Source organism: Dendrobates tinctorius, unplaced genomic scaffold, assembly GCF_039654945.1.
Source record: "Dendrobates tinctorius isolate UK_male_01 unplaced genomic scaffold, ASM3965494v1 ptg000070l, whole genome shotgun sequence".
Taxonomy (NCBI): domain Eukaryota; kingdom Metazoa; phylum Chordata; class Amphibia; order Anura; family Dendrobatidae; genus Dendrobates; species Dendrobates tinctorius.
The window spans coordinates 78,926,887-78,947,893 of record NW_027361738.1 but is presented as its reverse complement, the minus strand read 5'-3'; the positions used below and the strand labels follow the sequence as shown (position 1 = coordinate 78,947,893).

At 43.0% G+C, this 21,007-nt stretch overlaps 1 long non-coding RNA gene across 4 annotated transcripts in view; it reads right to left on the bottom strand.

Moving 5' to 3' along the window:
- LOC141095719 (uncharacterized) overlaps positions 1-21,007 on the bottom strand; it is a 92,303-nt gene that overhangs the window by 30,227 nt on the left and 41,069 nt on the right. For 2 of the 4 annotated variants that reach the window (XR_012233457.1, XR_012233458.1), the window contains exons 1-4: positions 20,795-20,987; positions 16,488-16,660; positions 15,931-16,154; positions 6,149-6,278 (exon numbers count right to left, since the gene is read on the bottom strand). This is a non-coding gene — a long non-coding RNA (uncharacterized lncRNA). Of the gene's footprint in view, positions 1-6,148; positions 6,279-15,930; positions 16,155-16,487; positions 16,661-20,794; positions 20,988-21,007 lie in introns of those variants that run through there. The other 2 variants (XR_012233460.1, XR_012233459.1) reach the window with 2 other exon arrangements.

Below are 21,007 nucleotides of genomic sequence, written 5' to 3'. Positions count from 1 at the left end.
GGAAAGGTGGCCTGGAAAAAGGTGAAGAAGCCCTAACTTCAACATAGTCATAAGAAGCGTTGGCTCGAAATTGCAGAAAAGAACGAAAAGTGGACAGTAGAAGATTGGAAATGGGTGATTTGGAAATGGGAGATGAGACCAAAGTCAAGAGACGAGGCTCTGATGTGTGTAAATGGGACTGGAAAAACAAGGAAAAGAGGGGGAAATGGATTTAGAAATTGAAGGAAATGTCAAGTTTGGTGGAGGAAGCCTGATAATATGGGGTTGTTACACAGCCAAAGGTGTTGGATACTTGACTAGGATCGATGGTGGTCTCAATGCTGAGCTATATGTGAGTAACCTACAAGATGAGTTACTTCGTACACTCGAGTATAATGGGTATGAAAAGTAGTGTTCCAGCAGGACAACGGCCCAAAGCATACGTATAACTTGGCAAATAAATGGTTCAATGACAATGCAGTACAGCTGCTGGATTGGCCCCCACAGTCCCCAGACCTCAATCCAATAGAACACTTGTGGGCAGAGTTGAAGAAAAAGCTGTATACATACCCAAGTGAGGCGATCAGCATGCACCAACTTTGGAAATGGTTTAGTCAAAAAAATCTCAAAGACAAAGTACGCATGTATAAGTCTTAGCTTGTGATTATAATGGGTGGTGATAACCGATATATCAGGAAGAATATATATTCACCACCACATGTGTACACAGGACATAGTATGGGGCATATCGGTAAGGATAAATCACAAATGGAGAAAGAAACCAAATTTTTTGAAACCCAGAGTGTGTAGGAAAAATAATAGCTTTATTATTTACTAGGGATGGGCGAAGCTACTCGTTAGGACTCGTTACTCTGCGAGTAGTAGGGGACTCACAGGAGTCGGTACTCTGCGAGTTTCCAAGCGATTACTCGCACAGTAACGAGTCCAATGCAAATAAGGCTAAGTGCACACGTACCAGAACTCTCGCGGAAATTACCGCGAGAATTCCAGAATTCCATTCCGCGGGAAAATCGCATTTTAAATTCCCGCGATTTTTCCATGGAAAAACTAGCATTTTGCAAGCGTAATTAGCTTGCAAAATGCTAGCGTTTTCCAAGCGATCTGTAGCATCGCTTGGAGAACTGATTGACAGGTTGGTCACACTCGTCAAACATAGTGTTTGACAAGTGTGACCAACTTTTTACTACTGAGGCCACCTATGCGGCATCAGTAGTAAAAGATAAAATGTAAAAAAAAATAAAAAATATTGTTATTCTTACCCTCCGACATCCCGCGCAGCCTTCCCGCCTCTCCACGCATCCGTTCCCAGTAATCCTTTGCGAAAATGCCCGCGATGACGTCCGTTCTCGCGGGATTGCGATGTCTCGCGGTAATTCACGATGACGTCGCGCGAATGACCGCGAGACTTCGCGATCCCGCGAGAACGGACGCCATCGCGGGCATTTTCGCAAAGGACTACTGGGAACGGATGCGTGGAGAGGCGGGAAGGCTGCGCGGGACGTCGGAGGGTGAGAATAACAATATTTTTTATTTTTAAATTCTATTTTTTACAGGGATATGGTACCCAAAGCCCGGAAGACAGTCTCCTCCTCTCCTCCGGACCGTGGGTACCATCCGCAATTGTTCTGCTTACTTTCCGCATGGTGTGCACAGCCACATGCGGGAAGTAAGCGGAACAAAAAAAATGGCAGCACAGGAATCGCTGCAATACTCGCATCCCCATTCATTAACATTGGACTCGCTAGACTCGTAACGAATAGTGAGTTACCGAGTCGGACTCGTTAGAGTCTAGCGATTCCGAGTATTTCAGGATTCGCCCATCCCTATTATTTACAAAACATACATTAAAATAAGGTGTAAGTGGAGACAAATAACCAGGGAAGAAATGGACACAATGCACAAGGGACAAGCTGAGATCAAGTGCTGGAGTAAGATAATAGCAGCAAAGTAAGTTACAATGTCATAGATGGAAGATTGTAAAAAGTGCATATGTGCTTACTAACTATAACAAATTGATGAATTAGTGCAAGTTAATAGAGACCCAGATATGGCAGGCAAATTAAAGGTATGTAAGAGGGTATAATTCAAGTAAGATATATGAAGTGACTGTGCATAGAATATCTCATCAAACCAATATGGACAGCATAGTGTATAACAAAATAGCAATGACATGCTGCCAACTATACCAAGTTAAATAAGCTGTCCGATGGATGCGTCCACCCCGACGCGCATTTCAGTGTCTGCCTTTGTCAGGGGGTGACCAACTTTTGGAATGTCACTCGTTACCATATTCATAAAGCACAACATCACACCATGGCCGAGAGTGAAAAATAAATACTCTCCCAAAATAACAACTCAAAAACAATGAGTTATATGGACAACTCCAGACAATGAAACAAACAAAAAAATGAAGCAATAATGTCCCATAAGGCATAATAAAAGTATATCTGCCAAATTTTTATTAGAAAAATCACATAAATTTAAAAATCAACAATACATAGAATGTACACAGTGTACATACATCAAGAGCTAAAACGGAGGAGACATGAAGGTATGCAGGGGTCGGAAGAGGAGGCACAATTCATCCTAAGGAAGCAGATGTACAATGAGGCAAACAAACATAAAGCACAGTGGCTTAGGAGAGCCAGAGGAATAATCACAATACCAAAATGTGGGGTCTAACTGCAAATCCTCCTACTTCAATCATTGATCTATGCTTACCCATATCATAAGGGAGTCTCCCCCACCTCGCCCTGCAGCCCCTTGAGATGCGTTTCGCGGTCCAGCTTTTTCAAACGGGGTTCATAACAAAATAAGCACTGAATTAGTGTAAAACAATGACATGCTGCCAACTATACCAAGTTAAATAATACCTGCTGAAGAGTGGCGAGGGGGGTCATCAGTTGTCCCATGGATGTGTCCACCCTGACGCGCGTTTCGGTGTCTGCCTTCGTCAGGAGGTAACCAACTTTTTGAATGTGTAGATGAGACCTCAGATCAGATTTCAGTTAAGACATGCTTGAATCTGATCAAGAGTCTGCACCCAGAAGGATTCAGTCAATGTTGAAAGCCAAAGGAAGATTTACAAGATACTAACAAAATAATGCAAATTAAAACTTAGATTGTTAGGAGCAAAACGGTAACAATGCAGTGACATGACAAGAATCTGTATAACTAATCATATGCTAAATAGTTGCAAGTCAAATTTATGTCTGAGATATCCAAGATGATTGTCTATAAAATAATGGTAGTCTCACGTTCAAAGCAGTTGTGGATGGTGAGATATGGAGCCTGAAAGTCAAAAGTTCAAAACATTGTTACCCTTTTGCTCGTCACGGTACATTCCCCATTCTGGTATATATGTTCCCCACCCAGGTATATATGTCCCCCATCTTGGGCCATCCTGATATATATGACTCCCACCCTGGTAAATATGTCCCCCATTCTGGGTCCATCCTGGTATATATGCCCCCTGATCTTCTACTGTGCTTTAACACATAAAAAATAAACAATTTCAGCGTTCAAGCGACGGGCAGCACATGACATCACTGCTATGTGCCCCCAGTCATGGGCACGCTGACGTAAGCTGCTAACCTCTGATTGGCTAGCAGCTTCTATTGCAGCACAGGAAGCCGGAGGTTCTCTGCACTGCAATGCATTTTAGCTGAATGTGGGTCCTTAAACGCACATCCAGCTGAAGCAGGCACTGGTGTCGGCGGGCCGCTCTCCTGCATGGGCTTGGTCACGGTCACACTCTCTGCAACTGCAATAGTTACGCTCCTGGAAATACCTCCTCGATCTCACATCACAGACAGTCATCCAGCATATTCATTTTTAAAGTTATTTAGATATCATTCTGCTTGTCACAGGTTTAGGAGTTTGGTTGTCTATGTAATACAGGTGCTACTCCAGCATCAGGCTGTCTGCCCTCCCTTTACTTTGGCTGGTTGCCCCTGCTCCTTTGTGTGCCTTTGTTGCACACCCTAAAGGGGGTTTTACAATATCGCTAAAGCATCATTATCACCGATTTGGTGACGCAGACGCGATATCGCTATGTGTGATACTTACCTAGGACCGGCTCCCCCGCTGTCTGTCGTTGATCGCGCAGCTCCATTTCTCGTCGGGCACGTCCTGCTGGGCTCCCTGCTGGCGCCGACGAGCGACGCGTGTACTCGGACGGGAGGATGTCAGGATCACCACGTCTGAAAGGTAAGTAACGACCGCTGTATCGCTGCTGCATCGCTGTGAGATCTGCCTGTGTGGCAGCTCACTAGCGACCATTTAGAGATGCACCAGCGATCCTGACCGGGTCGCATCGTTGTTGGGATCGCTGGTGCATAGCTAAATGTAAAGGAGCCTTAAGGCCTTATAAACCTGATTATTTGTATAGCTGTTGGTATCATGATCACATTACTATACTATTAGAACTTTCCTTTCTTGATTCACCAAACATACCAAGCTCTGTTATTCTGCTGGGCTCAGCTACAATTGTAAAAGTGAGTATTTTGACTTACCCAGCTCTGCTATTCTGCTGGACTCTGCTAGAATGCTCAAAGTTTGTCTTGTGACATACCCAGTTCAACTGTTCAGCTGCATTCTACTACATTGTTACAAGTGGGTCTCCTGACATAACCAGCTCTGCATTTCCACTGGGCATCACTACAAATGAGCCTCTTGCCATACCCAGCACTGCTCTTCTACTGGACTCGGCTACATTGCATACAGTTAATCACCTTACATACTTAAAGCCGTCTTTCCTTTTTTGTCTCGGGCTATTCGTTGCCTTTTTTATCTGCCAAATTCTTCAACATAGCACTCTCAGTTCATGAATTCTCTACAAAGTTGAAAATATGGTTTATTTTTCTCTTTGATTTGTTTTATGACTAATAAGAAAAGTTTATGTTTCACAAAAGAGCGCAAAATTTGTGCCAACAGTTTCTAGCACACATAAAATCACCTCTGAGATGCTCAATTGCGTCAAATTTAGAAACTTTTTGAAACATTTTTCCCAACTTTTTTTTTTTTCGTGCATCAAGGTAAACCAAGCAAGAATGTTATAATTTTGAATTCTATCCATCCCGATGTAGATGTTGCTTCTGAATCTGCTAAAAAACTCCTGAAACCGTAAAGTTTTATAATGAAACTAAATACGGAGTAGATGTCGTAGAACAAATGACACGCAAATACACCACAAGAACATGTACTCGGAGTTGGCTTGTTCACTCATTTGAAAATACCCTCGACTTAGCAGGTATAAGTGCTTGGATAGTGTACAAGGAGACGACCTCTGAAAACATTTCACGCAAGGCGTTTTTGCAAAAGCTCGTTACAGAGTTGGGTGGTCTGTTGTGAGTTCATTCTCTGGTTCACCAGTTGTGAGTTCTCCTTCCAGACTCCCTCTGGTGGTAACAGGAGGTAGAGAGGCTGATTTGATCGGTGGAGATCTGCCACCTGAGAATGAGGATGACGATTGGATCTCAGGAGTCTCAGATTGGATTTAAGACAGCCAACGCCCTATTCAGTTGCTGGTGATTCCTTCTGGCTTGTGAGCTCTTGGTTTTCAGCTCTGTTCCAGTCATCTAAAGCTAAGTTTTTCTGCTAATGTTCACACTTGATTTTGTTGGTCTATTCAGTTTTTTGGTATGGTCAGCCAGCCCCTGCTGGGGGCTGTGCTGAATTTCCACTATTATTTATCAGTATTTTGCCAATTGGCTTTTTGTCCCTAACTAGTTTGGTCTCTTTTTGCTCTGTCTCAGAATATTTCAGAGTGCTAATATAGTGGGAGAAGTCTAGTGACTTCAGGGTTAATTTTGCTACCAGAAGTGTTGGACATGATTTTTGTAGGGTTTTTTGCAGGTTGCAGACAGTGTCTTTCCTTTCCTGTCTAGTTAGTTTGGGCCCCATCATTTGCTCAGCCTATTTTCCTGCCTGTGTTTGTGCCTTCATCTTTTTTCACCGTCAATACATGTGTGGGGGCTATCTATTCCTTTGGGGTCTGCTCTGGGGCAGTTAGTTTTCCCTTTTCTTGCTTTAGGCTTATTTAGTCCTCCGGCCGTGACGAGGTGTCTAGGAACATCGTAGGCACGCTCCACGGCTACTGCTAGTTGTGTGGTAAGATCAGGGATCTGCAATCTGCATAGTTACCAACCTCTCTGGTTTTCTGTTACTTAGCTTGTCTTGCTTTTTCTCCTCGGTGACCCATTCATAACAGTGGTCCTTATGTGAGATATAGGCAAAAGGGTGGCATGTCCGAAGTTGCAAATTCTTCTGATGGGATGCTGCAAACAAAATTTTGAAAGGTCAAACAAAAATGGAAATAGAATAGATCAGTTGGAAGTTGTATGACTTGCCGTAAATCCTTGTGTGGGCCATGTACCGCCGTAAATGAACAACGATGCCTGAACTGTTAAACAACTTAGACAAATGTTTAGTATGTCAATTCTTATGTACTTTTTAGTAAGAATTTTACTGTCTCTTTTGACTTTACATGTTTGTACTTGCCGCATTTTATGTCAACTCACCTTCAAAAGTTGGTTTTTGTTTCAATGCGTGTACTTTCGAAACTTACAAAATAAGTCAATTCTCAGTTTGAAATCAGATTGTTTCAAGCAAATACAATTGCATTTATCATGATGATTGCTTTTGTCAGCCAAGTTGCAATTCAAACATCAATTCAAAGCGAAAACTAACAATGTATTATGTAACCCTCTATGTGTAGTTTAATTTTCAACATGTTGTGTATGCATTTGATCTTACAAAATTGATCTTAAATGATTGTAAAACGTCTATTATTATTGTTTTACTTAGTTTACTTTTGTTATTTCCTGTAGAAAAATCTGAAAATCAGAAAAAAAAATTCCAAAACACCACTGTCGCATCTCGCAATAAACACACATAAGAAAAAATATAATAATTATTAAAAACCACAAATGTAATACAGTAATAATAAACAAAAATGCTAAAATTAAAACTACAACAATACCAGGAGCAAGAAACTCTAAAAATTAACGAAAACAAGCCAGGAGTCAAAATGACTCCATCCGGTAGTTCTTGGGGGGGGGGGGGAGGTTACCAGTCCGGTAGTCCTAGTGGTAAAGTCGCAGTCATTATCAGATTCAATTCAGTGCATCATTAGGTTCAAGTTGTATTTTCAGAATTTTACCTCCTGTCCTTTTTCAGAGAAATGAGTGTAAAGTGTTTTAAGTTTATTTTATGGGCAGGAATCTTCTTGACACTGTGGTGCCCATTCTAAATTGAAAAAAAAATTGAAATTCAGCTGGTTGCCTATAAAGTAAAGGAGCAAGTTTTAATCTTTAAGTGTTTGCTGCAGTTAACTGTAAATTAGCTAAACCATTCCCGTGCTCAAGTTACAGAATCTGCAGCTTTGAAGCAAGCTTTCCTGAGGCCAAGAAGGCTTATTATTAATGTTATGTGATGTTCCTACTGCTGCCTAGAAAACGTTAAACATTCTCTGGTTGAATTAGAAACTTTTAAAATGTCAAAATATTCTCTGGAAATATTTTTGCATGACCTCTATTCTTAGTTTCGTTCTCCATTTTCCTATTGGGTCTCCTAAGGTTCAGAGTTGGACTGGATCACCAGAGTGCCCTAGGAATGTCTTGAGGGCCCAAAATTTGACCTACAATTAGGACCCAAAGCTTCAACAGAACACAATCCCCAGACAATGGCTGATTGTAAAGCAAGTCATGTACTACTATAGTCATTCTTATGGATTTTTATTGCTCATTTTTTTTTGTCTAGTACATTTCTTTTAAATAGATTGTTTTGTGAATATGGCATACTTTGAGAGTAATTTCTTTTGAGAATAAGCCTCTAAATTAATATATTTTAGGCTAAAAATAATTTTGGCCTGATCTCTTCAAAGGAAAACTAAAAAAAGCTTCAAAAGATGAAATTTTTAGACTTTTTTCAAATGCATGCCATTAACAAATCAGATGGTTTCTGTGACGAGTCAGCTTCAGCTGAGTCGACTTTTTCTTTAGAGTGGACCCTCTGGGCCGTGGCACCCACCCACCGAGGGTGAGCTGACCTTGTGAGGAACCACCCTTTATACAGGGAGTGTCAGGGGCAAGACCAAGTGGGTGAGCCACCACGACTGCTGGGACCAGACGGCCGGCTCAAGGAAGACACAATGTGAGTGTCTGACAACAAGGGACGTGCAGGAAACAAGACAAGACGTGAGTTCAAGGTATCCTCATTAAGGAAAACTTCAGGGTAACATCAGGTGCAAGATGTGATAACACAGGGAAACACAGCAAGGTGCGTGTGAGGGCATGCCAAGGTCCATGGCATGGTACGTGCTAGATGGCATGCCTGGGTACAGGCAAAGGCACGATGACGTCGGACTCCGGACAGCAGGCAGCGATCAACAGGGTCATCAGCTTCCGGAGCTCTGATGGTGATCGGCAGGATCCGGGCATCCGGCAAGCAAACCAGGGTTCAGTCAAGGAGGCACGACAGTGTTCAAGACATGGTGTGTGTTAGGGAACACACCAGGGTCCAAGGCTAAATTCAAGGCAGGGTGCGTGCTATGGGCACACTAGGGTCCAGAGCAAGGTGCAAGGCAGAGTTCAACACACTAGGCATGGTGCGTGTATAGGGGACACGCCAGGGTTCAAGGTCTAAGGTCCTGGGCGCGCTAAGGAAGCCGCCAGGATTCAAGATTCAAGGTCCTGCGCATGCCAGAGGCACGACAGGGGCACGGTACAAAGAATGGTCCTGGCCGTGCTAGGAGGCACGCCAAAGTACATGGTTAGCGACAGGTCCCACACGTGCTAGAGAACACGTTGGGCTTTGAAGTTCAGGACAGATTTCCTGCACGTGCAGAGGGGCATGCCATGGTCAGGGTTCCAGACAAAGAGCAGAGCACAGAGCAAGGTACAAGCAAGACAAAGATTCAAGACAGGTCATGGAACTCAGAACATGACAGAGAGACTAGGTTCAGGACAAAGCAAGGAAAGCGAAAGACTTGTGCATGAGTGGCACGAAAACGCACAGTGCGAGAAACAGCGTGAGTGCAAGGGAGCACGGGAAACACGACTGGGGCACCGGCAGGCAGTACCGGCTGGAGGCACAGGCAGGCGGGCACGACTAGAGGCAGCACGGCTGAGGCACAGACAGGCGGAAACCACAATAGCACTGGACGGCAAGCACGGCTGAGGCACAGACAGGTGGGCACGACTAGAGCGGCACGGCTGAGGCACAAACAGGCGGGCATGGGACAACCAGGTGCGTGCAAGAGAGCACGCAGCCACAAGGCAGGGCTAGGCAAAGGTACAGGACAGAGACCCATGCGAGACGGCACGGTAAAGCCTAGTACGAGAGGTGCAAAATGGAGACTAGACACAGAGTTCAAGGCAAGGTCCTGCGCATGCAGAGGGCACGCCAGGGGCAGGGTTCAGGACAGAGAGCGGAACGTAGGCAGTAGCACAGAGCCGGGTACAAGAGAAGAGAAGCAGAGCGTATGCTAGAGCCCAGAGCCGGGTACAATGACATAGAACTAGCAGCGGAGCGTAGGCCGAAGCCCAGAGCTGGGTCAAGGCAGAGCCTTGAGACTAGTCAGGGAGTGTGCTAGAGACACCATAGCAGAGACATAAAACAGAGTACAGAGCAAGCAGCGGAACGTAGGCCGAAGCCCAGAGCCGGGTCAAGGCAGAGCCTTGAGACTAGTCAGGGAGTGTGCTAGAGAGCACCATAGGACAGAGTCTAGCAGCGGAGCGTAGGTCGAAGCCCAGAGCCGGGTCAAGGCAAGCCTTGAGACTAGACACGGAACATAGGATGAACAACAAGGCAAAGGAGAGCTTAGACAAGACATAGCGAAACAGGCAAAGGCAGAGAACAGAGGAAGTACTACAAGTCTAAGGATAACAAGGACAAACATGGGACGAAAGACGACACAGGACATGGCACAGGACAAGAGGCAGAATACAAGCACAGAGCGTGTGCAGAGATGCACGACAGGGCAGAGTGCAGGGGCACAGAATACAGGGAGCGACCGAGCAGACCAAGCAGCTATGCAGGGAAGTAACATGATCAGGGAGTCCAGGACTATAGGAAGGATTGCTGGATCAGATACTGCTGGATATAGAGAGGGTCACATGATCAGGGAGTCCAGGAACACAGAGAGGATTGCTGCAGGCAGAGCAGAGATGGCTGGTCACACAGCAACGGCGTGTAGCCATGAGGTAAAACGCACATGCGCACTGGCAATGGCAGGCAGCCATAAGATGAGGCGCGCGTGCACACTGCTTCAGGCATCTTGCAGCACAACAGTCACGAGGTGCGTGTGCACACTGCTTCTAGGGATCTTGCTGCATAAGACGTAACGGGCATGATAGTTCAGTGCATGTGCACACAGCTCCAGGAGTCATGCGGCATACCAGACATGGCAGGCATGATAGTTTGGTGCGCATGCACACTGCTCCAGGCGTCTTGCAGCATGACAGTCACGAGATGCCTCTTTTCTTTCTGAGAGGTACCAGCTGTTACAGCATCTGATTGGTTAACAATGCCTTGTGCTCAGATCTACAGGATTCAGAGTGAAAAAAATAAATTTGACTGTTTCACCATCTTCTTGAGATGCTGCTCCATAGAATACAAATAGAGAATCCTTTGGCCCATTTTTCTCATAAATTTTCGAAAAGTAAAACTGAAGTTTACATCATGTCAAAATGTCTCTGTGTATTATGAAGCCTAGGTAAAGGAGAAAGTTAAAGGGTTTATGTACTAGAAGAAATAGCTGCTTCTAAAAGTTTAATCTCCTCTGGAGAACATAGCTGCTTCTAAAGGTTTAATCTCCTATGGAGAACATAGCTGCTTCTAAAGGATTGAACTAAATCTCTTACTACATATACAAGGGTTAGACAAAGTCGCTCACTACATACACATGGATCCCACAGCTGACACATTGACGAAAAGCTGAGTCAGGTTTTACTTCTATAACTGTTTCTTCTAACTTCTTCCTCCTGCCGCTCCATAATACACAGGAACTCATCATATAATGATTCATATTTCATCATATCCAGCACGAACAGTGGCACAAATCATCTATGTGTTTACATGCTGCAAATAGTCTCTCTCACGCAGCGGTATCTCTCAGCTCAAAAAAAGAAAGTCTCACAAAGCCATCAATATAGTGAGACAGCGGTGAGCCAATTTCTGTCTTCTTCTCTTAAATGCCTAGAGATTTTATGCTAAAGTTAATGAGAAAATGTTTTGCTTGTCCTAGTTACACGGTATATATTTGAGAAAGAGTTATATTTTGGTCTTATTTTACCTGATACATTTTCGTAGGAGGTGATATGTCCTCTTTAAATTCTAAATATACATTTTTTATTTTTAGGCTTTTGCAGTTTTTACTTTGGTCGCTGAGCATGATTGTTCCTATTATGTAGAGATCACTTCTCTGCAGTCATTTCATTATTATCACTGGTGGAATTAAAATAAAAGGTAAAACCTAGATATAGATAGCACTGGATCCACTACTCACAATGCATGATGGGCACAGCTCGCTTCCTCCCTTTCAATGTACAAATCCCTCTGCACTATTGTTCCCTATTATCTTTGTGACTGCAGTAAAGCATTCCTCTGAATGTAATGGTAGCTGATATAAGATGATCAAACCAATAATAATGGGCAAAAACTAAACTAACAAAATTATACAATCAGAAAAGAAAAAATAGATGACAAAAATATTAATTAAAAATTGTGTTTTAATTAGCAAAAAAAGGCATTTCAGGGCAAAAAAGCTATTGGACAATGGCAGGAGTAATGCCTGCTGAGAAGACTGTAGGGAAGGAACATCTAGAACCCATAGTGCTGGTAGAATTCCAACAAAAAAGAACCACCCACTACAAAAGCGTGAATGACCAGTTACAGAGCTTGCTAATTGAGATAGTTCCTGTACATATTAGACTGGTATGTGAGGGAAAAGCAGTTTTAACTAGAGATGAGCGACTTTGCCTTTTTTAGGGTCGAGTCGGGTTTCATGAAACTTGACTCTCTCAAAAGTCGAGTCGAACGAAATCGGGAAAAGTCGGTTGTCCGACTCTCTCTATCTCTCTCTCTCTCCCCCCGGATGCTGCACATGTCATCTCGTTGCCCACAGTGTACGTCCTTGCTCATTGGCTGAAAAAAAAGTCACGTGCAAGCATTCTGGGAAACCCGACTTTGGCGCTTGTTTTGCCGACCGCATGACCGACATCATGCTGAGGTCTTTGGCATAAGTCGACGACTTAAGAATCTGGCCGACCTGTTTCGCTCAACTCTAGTTTTAACTTGTTGAGAATGAGGGCATCAAGCCACAAGTGCTTTATGTTTAAAAGCGGTCTAAATGGGCTCATTTATGCCGATAAACTGGTCTTCGGTGTAGAACTTCTGGACCCTTATTATTTAAGGAAAGCTTAATTAGGTGTAACCTATAAAGATTATTTAGATGGAATTATTTTGATTTAGGAACACAAAAGAAATGAAGAATATCCTATTATTTGATTAGTCACATAGACAAAAATGTTCTTGTTATGCTTTTCCTTTGTTTGACAGTTGTGTGGATTTATAAGCGTCTCAAAAATAATATTTCCATATGTGTCCTAGATATATAATTGTAGGTTGGATGAAAATTATAAATTCTTATTGTAGCGAGACTTATAAAACACAGTAGGATACAGAATATAAAATGCAGATAATAGTCTCCTGCTGAATTGAGCATAAAGTGGTGCGTGTACTTTGCTAAATTTTAAGCACTCTGAACAATTCAAGACTCTTGGGACCATTAGTTGTATAGCGCAGCGGGTTTGAATAAGCTTCAGCCAGTCCAGAAAAAGTTACATGAAGACTGGTATAAATCGCAGTCTGACATTCAGACTTTACAATCTCCAAGCAATTAATCTTTAGCTGGTTTACTGATCCAACGCAACACGAGCGGGATTATTTTACTGCACAAAGCTGCGACATTATGAATTCTTATACTCAGGGGCAGAATATAATGAGGGCAATCTGGGCTACTTCCCAGGGTCAGAAAGCCCTCATAATATTTTTTGTGGTACCATTGGCGGTGCTTATCGGTGGGCAGGAAGATGGAGTGTTGCCTTCTCTATGGCTCCGCAGACGCGTTGACGTCATCTGTGTCGTTCAGCATGTACGAGCTAATCACAAAAGGAAGGACGCAGAGCCACACAGGATCGCCAGGTAAAGCAAGTCATTTTTTTTTTTTTGCTGAAGTAAATAAATTGGGGGTGGGGAGTGGGAAAGAGGACCATAATATATAATTAATTGGGGGTGGGAGAGAGGACGTTATATTATAATGAATTGAGGATGGGGTGGGAAGGAGGAAATTATGAATTGGTGGGTATGTAATTATTATGAATTGGCGGGGGACGTTTAATTATAATGGATTGGGGAGGACGTGTAATTATAATGAATTGGGGGAGGACGTGTAATTATAATGAATTGGAGGAGGACGTGTAATTATAATGAATTGGGGGAGGACGTGTAATTATAATGAATTGGGGAGGACGTGTAATTATAATGAATTGGGGGAGGACATGTAATTATAATGAATTGGGGAGGACGTGTATTTATAATGAATTGGGGGAGGACGTGTAATTATAATGAATTGGGGAGGACGTGTAATTATAATGAATTGGGGAGGACGTGTAATTATAATGAATTGGAGGAAGACGTGTAATTATAATGAATTGGGGGAGGACGTGTAATTATAATGAATTGGGGGAGGACGTGTAATTATAATGAATTGGGGGAGGACGTGTAATTATAATGAATTGAGGATGGGGTGGGAAGGAGGAAATTATGAATTGGTGGGTATGTAATTATTATGAATTGGCGGGGGACGTTTAATTATAATGGATTGGGGAGGACATGTAATTATAATGAATTGGGGGAGGACGTGTAATTATAATGAATTGGAGGAGGACGTGTAATTATAATGAATTGGGGGAGGACGTGTAATTATAATGAATTGGGGAGGACGTGTAATTATAATGAATTGGGGGAGGACATGTAATTATAATGAATTGGGGAGGACGTGTAATTATAATGAATTGGGGGAGGACGTTTAATTATAATGAATTGGGGAGGACGTGTAATTATAATGAATTGAGGGAGGACGTGTAATTATAATGAATTGGGGAGGACGTGTAATTATAATGAATTGAGGGAGGACGTGTAATTATAATGAATTGGGGAGGACGTGTAATTATAATGAATTGGGGGAGGACGTGTAATTATAATGAATTGGGGAGGACGTTGTCACGTGTACCTGTCCTGTGAGACACGACCCGCAGATCGGTAACTGAATCAACAAGACAAAAGGGGAAACACCGGGGAAACAGTTACAATGGTGGGCCCTGCAATAGGGAACGGGGTTGTAGAGACCTCCTGCACTCCCTTGAGGCAGTGTCCCTGAACACTTCTAACGTTCCCTATACAGGCTCTTCATCTGTCTCCGAGCAGGATACCTGAATCCCTCACTATCCCTGCACCTATCCCTTGCTTGCTAGGGAACTGAATAGTGCGGACACTGGTCCCACCGCTGCACTAATACACACCAAGTAAAAAGGGGAAAACACCAAAACACTTATCTTTCTCTACTGCAGTCATCAGGCAGCAGAGTTCATCACCCGATTAGCTTTCAGCAGTTGCTCGACACCTCAGAGCCAGCTGCCACCTTCACCATCTTTCTCTGCTGCAGTCACCAGGCAGCAGAGTTCAGCACCAGATAAACTTTCAGCAGTGGCTCGACACCTCAGAGCCCGCTGCTAACTTCACCAGGTTTCAGCAGTGGCTCAACACCTCAAACCCAGCAGCTCACTTCACCGTGGTTGGAATCCAAAAAGGAACTGCTATTACCAAGCCTGCTGATACACCATGTGACCTTATATAGCCAAGGGAGTGGTCACATCAGCAGGGAAAACAACAGACATATAATAACACTTTTGGCCACCGGGGGCAAAAAACCCATATTAAGTTCCCAAAGGCCTGAAAGGAAATAAAAAGGATTTAAATGAGGGAATCCAGAATCTGACACAGATCCAAGAATTGGACTGTGACAGACGTGTAATTATAATGGATTGGGGGAGGACGTGTAATTATAATGAATTGGTGGGAGGACGTTAATGGTGGTTCATGTCTGTATTCAGCAGGTGGAAGCATATTTGCCAGGAATGGCAAACTCTGCAGTGATCAAGTCAAGGCTTTAGGACGTTGGCAAGAAGGTTTGACAAGATGGAGTAGAAACAAAGAAAATGGCTTCAATCAGTTAAGACGTCAGCGATAAATTAATGGATGCAAATATTTATTCTGTACCTAAACTGTACAAGAGTCAATTTACATGGACAACCGGAGGCACTAAACATCTAATCGATAAACTTTTACCAATTGGCGTCCGTTTAATAGCCTATTTATACAGCAGAATGCAGCAAATGACGTACACTGAGAGCTCTGTAACAGCTCAGGGCACATTGGCTGCCGTTGTTCTCAGTAGTGCGAGTCCTGATTACACAGGATGATGTGCCGCAGAGGTCATGATCTTTTACACTACAGAAAAGATCATTTCATGGGATAAAAGAGCAGGGGATCAAACCGAATGTGGGACTACTTGGAAAGATCTGTCCCTGGTGACTTCCTCTCGCCTTCCGCCCTGGAGAGACAGATCTCTCCCTAGAGAAAGACCTGTGAGTCATTGGCAGCAGACTGGAAGAAGCCGCCAGGGACCCATCTTTCCAGCTAGTCTAAACATGCATGAAATCCTACAGCCAGTGCCTGATACATGCTGTCCATGGATCGGTCAACATGTATCAGCTGTCAAGTTCCCTTTCAGGCTGCATTCAAGTGGATGTGTTTGTAGAAATTATATTTCTTGCTGGATGTGATCTTTCATTTGAAGAAACTTACATGGTACTTTACGCTACCTAAGGTCCGGAATCAGTCTTCTCTTGGATCTGAGTGGTGACACTCTCTCTCGAAAAGATCAGTTCTGGCGACACTTAGTGGATAAATTGCCTTAGATCTTTAGGACCAGCAAATCTGGGCGAAGCGATACATTGACGACATTCCACTTTTATTATCTTTGTTGATATTTTCCCATTCTGTAAACATCACGGAATTAGAAATTATACCTATATTTTCATAAAAAGAGAGGATTAGAGAATCTCAGAGATTGGCAGCAGAGACATGCCGGAGGCTATTGTACTGCAAAGAAGAATATGGATACCTAACGTCCCAAATTGTGGCCAGAGTTCAGAGCAGATAATGGAGAGTAGCATTATGACGGGGTATCAGAAACAGCCGAGAGAGTGGCAATCTGATCTCTTTGTTTGTATGTTCACCATTAAACCTTATTATTTTACTATTTACATTACTTTGTAGACATGTTACATTTATACAGGCCGTCGATCATTCTGTGCCCATAGAACAATCATTAATACAATAGCATCATAGCAGCATTTCACCTTTTATCCCCTTCATGACATGACGATTTTCTATTTTTCCATTTTCATGTCCCCTTCTTCCAAGAGCCAGATCTTTTTTTTTATTTTTCTGGCTATATAACCAGAAGAGTGCTTGCTTTTTTCAGGATGAGTTGTAGTTTTGAACGACACCATTCATTCTAGCATGTTCTGTGCTGGAAAATAGGAAAAAAAATTCCAAGTGCAGTTAAATTGCAAAAAAAATGCAATTTCACAATTGTTTTTTATTTTTATTTTGTTTTTTATTTATCATGTTCACTATATGGTAAAACTGACCTGGCAATATGATTCTATTATGATTACATTACTGATCCTGTACTGATTCTGGGTTACATCCTGTATTATACTCCAGAGCTGCACTCACTATTCTGCTAGAGCAGTCACTGTGTACATACATTATATTACTGATCCTGAGTTACATCCTGTATTATACTCCAGAGCAGCACTCACTATTCTGCTAGAGCAGTCACTGTGTACATACATTACATTACTGATCCTGAGTTACATCCTGTATTATACTCCAGAGCTGCACTCACTATTCTGCTAGAGCAGTCACTGTGTACATACATTACATTACTAATCCTGAGTTACATCCTGTATTATACTCCAGAGCTGCACTCACTATTCTGCTAGAGCAGTCTGTGTGTACGTACATTACATTACTAATCCTGCGTTACATCCTGTATTATACTCCGGAGCTGCACTCACTATTCTGCTAGAGCAGTCACTGTGTACACACATTACATTACTAATCCTGAGTTACATCCTGCATTATACTCCAGAGCTGCATTCACTATTCTGCTGGTGCAGTTACTGTGTACATACATTACATTACTAATCCTGAGTTACATCCTGTATTATACTCCAGAGCTGCACTCACTATTCTGCTAGAGCAGTCACTGTGTACATACATTATATTACTGATCCTGAGTTACATCCTGTATTATACTCCAGAGCAGCACTCACTATTCTGCTAGAGCAGTCACTGTGTACATACATTACATTACTGATCCTGAGTTACATCCTGTATTATACTCCAGAGCTGCACTCACTATTCTGCTAGAGCAGTCACTGTGTACATACATTACATTACTAATCCTGAGTTACATCCTGTATTATACTCCAGAGCTGCACTCACTATTCTGCTAGAGCAGTCTGTGTGTACGTACATTACATTACTAATCCTGCGTTACATCCTGTATTATACTCCGGAGCTGCACTCACTATTCTGCTAGAGCAGTCACTGTGTACACACATTACATTACTAATCCTGAGTTACATCCTGCATTATACTCCAGAGCTGCATTCACTATTCTGCTGGTGCAGTTACTGTGTACATACATTACATTACTAATCCTGAGTTACATCCTGTATTATACTCCAGAGCTGCACTCACTTTTCTGCTGGTGCAGTCGCTGTGTACATACATTATATTACTGATCCTGAGTTACAACCTGTATTATACTCCAGTGCTGCACTCACTATTCTGCTAGAGCAGTCACTGTGTGCATACATTACATTACTAATCCTGAGTTACATCCATTATTTTTAATCTTTAAAGATTCCATAATAACAAGGTATGTACCACAGGACTGGCGTATAGCAAATGTGGTGCCAATATTCAAAAAGGGGACAAAAGCTGAACTTGGAAATTATAGGCCAGAAAGTTTATCCTCAACTGTGGGTAAAATCCTGGAGGGTTTTCTAAGAGATACTATACTGGAGTATCTGGAGAAGAATAACCTCATGACCCAATATCAACATGGGTTTACAAGGGACTGTTCCTGTCAGACTAATCTGATAAGCTTTTATGAAGAGGTAAGTTCAGGACTGGACCAAGGGAATGCAGTGGACGTGATATACATGGACTTTTCAAAAGCTTTTGATACGGTGCCACACAAAAGGTTGATACATAAAATGAGAACAATGGGGATAGGGGAAAATATGTGTAGGTGGGTTAAGAGCTGGCTCAGGGATAGGAAACAAAGGGTGGTTATTAATGGCGCACACTCGGACTGGGTCATGGTTAGCAGTGGAGTACCACAGGGGTCAGTTCTGGGCCCGCTTCTTTTTAACATATTTATTAATGACCTTGTAGGGGGCATAGAGAGTAGAATTTCAATATTTGCAGATGACACTAAACTCTGCAGGGTAATCAATACAGAGGAGGACAATTTTATATTACAGGAGGATTTATGTAAACTAGAAGCCTGGGATGATAAATGGCAAATGAGCTTTAATGGGGATAAATGTAAGGTCATGCACTTGGGTAGAACGAATAAGATGTATACCGTATATACTCGAGTATAAGCCGACCCGAGTTTAAGCCGACCCCCCTAATTTTGCCACAAAAAACTGGGAGAACTTATTGACTCGAGTATAAGCCTAGGGTGGGAAATGCTCCATAGATTATTCCCCCATATGGTGTCCCCATAAGAAGCTCCATAGATTGTTCCCGCATATGCTGACCCCAGAAGAAGCTCCAGATTATTCCCCCATATGCTGCCCTCATAAGAAGCTCTATAGATTGTTCCCCCATATGCTGCTGCTGCTGCATGTAAAAATAAAAAAAATGACATACTCACCTCTCCATCGCTGGGTGTCAGGTGCCGGTGTCACTGCTGGCACCTGAGATACTCACGTGTCCTGCGTCCATGGCTGCTCACCGCTATCTGCCACGTCATCAGTCAGTGACGTTCAGACTGCAGGGGGCGCGGCGCACACTAACCACGTCACCGCGCCCTCTGCTGTCTGAAGTCACTGACTGATGACAGACAGCAGCAAGCAGCCATGGACGCAGGACAGGTGAGTATCGCTGTACTTACCCGTCCTGACGCTGTGTCTTGAGCCCCCAGCTTCTCCCCGTGCTCTCTCTTCCTGCCTTCAGCAGTCATGTAGTACTGCTCATTAAAACTCATGAATATGCGCATATTCATGAGTTTTAATGAGCGGCACCACGTGACCGCTGAAGGCAGGAAGAGAGAGCACGGGGAGAAGCTGGGGGCTCAAGACACAGCGTCAGGACGGGTAAGTATGACCTGACACCCCCGCCCCCCTCCCCCTCTGACCCCCTTTGTATATGACTCGAATATAAGACGAGAGGGGGACTGTCAGCCCAATTTTTTGGGCTGAAAATCTCGGCTTATATTCGAGTATATACGGTAATTATGTGCTTAATTGCAAAACACTGGGCAAAAATGTCACTGAAAAAGACCTGGGTGTATGGGTGGACGACAAACTCACATTTAGTGGCCAGTGTCAGGCAGCTGCTGCAAAGGCAAATAAAATAATGGGATGCATTAAAAGAGGCATAGATGCTCATGAGGAGAACATAATTTTACCTCTATATAAGTCACTAGTGCGACCACACTTAGAATACTGTGTACAGTTCTGGTCTCCGGTGTATAAGAAAGACATAGCTGAACTGGAGCGGGTGCAGAGAAGAGCGACCAAGGTTATTAGGGAACTAGGGGGTCTGCAATACCAAGACAGGTTATTACACTTGGGGTTATTTAGTTTGGAGAATCGAAGGCTTAGGGGTGATCTTATTACAATGTATAAATATATGCAGGGACAATACAAAGACCTTTCTAATGATCTTTTTACTCTTAGACCTGTGACGGGGACAAGGGGGCATCCTCTACGTCTGGAGGAAAGAAGGTTTAAGCATACTCACAGACGCGGATTCTTTACTGTAAGAGCAGTGAGACTATGGAACTCTCTGCCATATGATGTTGTAATGAGTGATTCCCTACTAAAATTTAAGAAGGGACTGGATGCCTTTCTTGAAAAGTATAATATTACAGGGTATATACACTAGTTTCCTTAATATTGCGTTGATCCAGGGAGCTAGTCTGATTGCCGTATGTGGAGTCGGGAAGGAATTTTTTTCCCCAATGTGAAGCTTACTGTTTGCCGCATGGGTTTTTTTTGCCTTCCTCTGGATCAACATGTTAGGGCAAGTTAGGATAGGATATGGGTTGAACTAGATGGACTTAAAGTCTCCCTTCAACCTTAATAACTATGTTACTATGTTACTATGTTATACCCCAGAGCTGCACTCACTATTCTGCTGGTGCAGTCACTGTGTACATACATTACATTGTCCACAAATTAAGAAAATAGATATCCGGCACCGTTGTGTGGAAAAATACCCTGGATGTCTGCACATATATTTTTCACGTTAATAAAAAGACACCTTAATCCCACTTGGAACAGGTGCTCAATCCCAGGTTGAAAAAACAGAACATTTCATTATGAAGAGAAAGAAAAAATAGGATGGCACTCACCGTTCATGTGAATCCAATCACTTTATTTTACATACACAAGGCATCGGCATAGGCACGGGAGCAATGTGCTGGAAGACGGACAACAGCCGTTTCGCGCTCAATACGCTTCAACAGGTCCTATGCTCAGAATACAGGTAATGCAAATAAAACACATGTGTGAATAATAACTTCTCCCCTTCACCTGAGCATGTCTTGTGACTCCTCTACCAAAAC